Here is a 3,304-nt window from a genome sequence, read left to right as displayed (position 1 = left end):
GCAGGGGGTCAGGCTAGATGATCTGTTCAGGTCTCTCCTGACCCTAGCTACTATGAAACTATGAAACACAGAGTGCTGGGTGCAGGGTACCCTTCGGGCTACCCCCAAGTGCTTTCGTGCAAAAACACCCCAGAGGCTACCTGCCTTCTGCCTTGCTAGCCCTGCTTCCCCTCGCTTTTTTGGTGCTTGTTGCAACAGCCTCCCTCTTTTTCTGCACGCTTTTTTTGCACCGGGCACTGGGTATGGTCTATCTTAGGGGTACAAAAATGTACACAAGCATTGCATCTCCCACGCACCCACTTTACAAAGCTGTGTCCAGCAATTTTTTTCCCTGATACTTTTTGCACAGGGAAGAGTTCTGTTTTGGCGTTTTTTGGGGGGCTGTGCTTTTTGTGTGTTTTTGCAGCCCACGGTGCTTTCTATGCCTGCACCAGACTGTCTCTGGGTTGGTTTTATTTACACCAGGATGAGGCCGGCGGGGACAGGAGGGTGTGAGGTTCTCTAAATTCAGACTCAGCCCAGTGGTAACCAGTTTGACCGGTTCTACGCTAGTTGCTGATGTCTAGTGCAGTGCAGCATATCATGAACAAGAGACTTTTGAGGTGGATGGGACAAATGGCCAGCATGACCTAACACCCCCAGCAAGGTGAAGAAAGAAAAAACTTCCCAGGTGCAATGAATTTCCCTCTCTCCCCTGCCAATCACCACATACATAGTAACCAGAATCGAGAGGCTGCACTGCAGGGGATGGTCGTGGTTACCAGGCTATTGTCGAATCAATTAGTCTATTTGCATGTGTGAGAGAGGGGAAGCAGAAGCCCCCTCTAACATGTCCCAGACCACCCCCCATTGGACCCTGATACTTACCACAGGGGTCAAGATGAGTGGTAGCTGGGAAGAAATGCCAACGCAGGCTCAGCAGTTCTGGAGCTGCCTGAACCTGCGAATCGGCGAACGGCAGGGGCATGGCTCCGGAGAAGTGCAGGCTGCTCAAAAAGCAGCCAGGAACACAGTTGTGTGGCCGGGTGGAGAAGAGCGGGATACCATCCGGTTGATCCCAGCTGCGGAGCTGGGAAGCCTGAGCCCCGAGTACAGGGAAACAGAGCTGAGCATCTGCTAGAGGACTCCGGCAGATGGAACGAGGACTCCTCGGGAATGGAGGAATGCCTGAGAGCAGCATCGCAGCCCCAGTAGGGAGCCCAGGTACTGCTGCTGGGAGGGGCAGTGGGGAACTGCTAGCCGTCTCAGGTGGCTCAACAGGAAGGAAGGCGGAGGTGGCTATGAAGTCCTGCATGGGAACAACAAGCCCCACCAGTTGGTGGGAACAGGAAAACCAACTACAGGTCTGCCGGGCCCTGGGGGAGGTAATGCTGGGAAGACTGACCAAGGTTGGGCATGGGGCGGCTGCCTGTCCCCACAACCACTAGGAGGGAAGGGATGGATGAGTTTCCCCGCCACCCTCAAGTGACCAAGTGGGCACTGGGAGATGGAATCCCAGGGGCCTGTCGGCAGACACCGAACACTTTCAGTTGAATTCTTCTTAGTAACAGTCACAAGCTGGGGCAGGTTTAGTTGCCCGAGAGCCGGCCCGAAATTGAGGGACCGACATGGGGAAGATTTGCTGGCCGGAAAGACTGGACCTGTCTTGAGGCGGATAGCATGGATGAGGCAAGATCATCCAGGGGAAGACCTGTGGGGTGCAGCGCTTGACCAGGCTGTGGATGTGGTAAGGGTGAGGTAAAGGGGAGGTTTGGAGCCCTGTGAAAAAAGACCAGGGTTGAGACCCCTTTGCCTTGGGACCACCTACAGGGAACTGCCTCAACAATAACTAACATCAAAGATGTGGCAGGCAAGTAGGAACAGCATCCAAACCATCTAGGTGGCACCAGAGCCCAATCTCACCCTGACGTCACTAGGGGACTGTTACCAGATTTGCCCGTCACTTTGGGGAGTGCTCATTTATTAGGGATATATTTCTAGGGTCTTTGTAATTCTATCAATGTGTTGCTTGTGTTTCTTGTGTTTCTATATGGAGCTGTATCTCTCCCTTCTGCAAGTCCTCAACCCCAATAGAGTTATCTTGCAGGACTCAGTTTCAATGGGGCTGGGTTCCTCCAGCCACCAAATCAAATACACACACACACATGCCTGACCCGGCTGGGTCGATCAGCATGGACAGGCTGACACCCTCATATGCCAGGAATCAGTTCATTAAGGTAACAATAAAATGCAGTCAGACACAAGCACACACAGACAGAATACCTCTGAATTCAGCTGGGTGTCTATCTTTGGCTTAGGTAAAAGAAGCGTTGCTTTAGAGCAAGCGGGGAAGGAAAAATACACCCGGTTTCCACCAGTTTGACTATAAAAGTTATTTATTGCTAAGTATATGAAATTTATGATGGTACTAGTAGTAATAGACGTGCAAGGGAAAACAAACACAATGATTACAATATTACCCTGGTTTCACTGAGTATTTGGGGAAACTTAGCTCAAGCTTAACTAATACATTTCAGGTTCAGAAATCTATGCCTGGAGTGAAGAAGAGAAAGAGAGAGAGAGAGAGCTGGGATCTCACCATTCCAATGCACTTGGTTTGTTTGCTGACAGGTAAAGTTCTCAGCATGATCCTTGAAGGGAGACAATCTGTTTCTCCCAGCTTCTCAAGAACAACAATGAATGGTGTCAGAGAGATTTCTCTCTCTTGAAGCACACTGTTTGCTGCTTTTACAGCTTTTTTTATACCCTTAGTCCAGCCTCTTCAAAGCATTCTTTTAATTGTGTAAATCAAGAGGGTCCCAAGCCATAATTGACAGGGAAAATCGTGTTATATAAACAGTTTAAATTTAAATGAATTACCTTTTTCAGTGACAAGGGGTTATCTGGTTTGGAACATCTCAAGAAACTGATTAACAACTAGGAAAAACATTAAGTTTTAAGGAGTAACTAGACACCTAGGAGCCAACTTGAAATTATTATGAATAGAAGATATCCTGGATGGGATACTACATTGTTTCTTCTCAGATGCCTTAGCTATGCTTGCAGCATCAGGGTTTTGTATTTTACATGTTGTGAATAAGCCTCAGGTTAGCATGACTCTCAGATTTGACTGTAGTCGTACAACAGACTTAAGGGGATTATTGGAGTGTTCATAAACTTTGTGTGGAGGACTTCCACCAATCATCCTGGGAAAAGTATGACAGCATTTGTGGTCAGGACTGGATGCTGTAATGAACCCTGAACCATTGTTCAAATGTTGCCCATAGCTCCTCTGACTCAGTTTCTTGCCTCAGCATTCCCTAAC

The sequence above is a fragment of the Alligator sinensis genome, unplaced genomic scaffold, assembly GCF_000455745.1.
Source record: "Alligator sinensis unplaced genomic scaffold, ASM45574v1 scaffold1178_1, whole genome shotgun sequence".
In the NCBI taxonomy this organism is placed as follows: Eukaryota; Metazoa; Chordata; order Crocodylia; family Alligatoridae; genus Alligator; species Alligator sinensis.
This window is presented reverse-complemented; position numbering follows the sequence as displayed.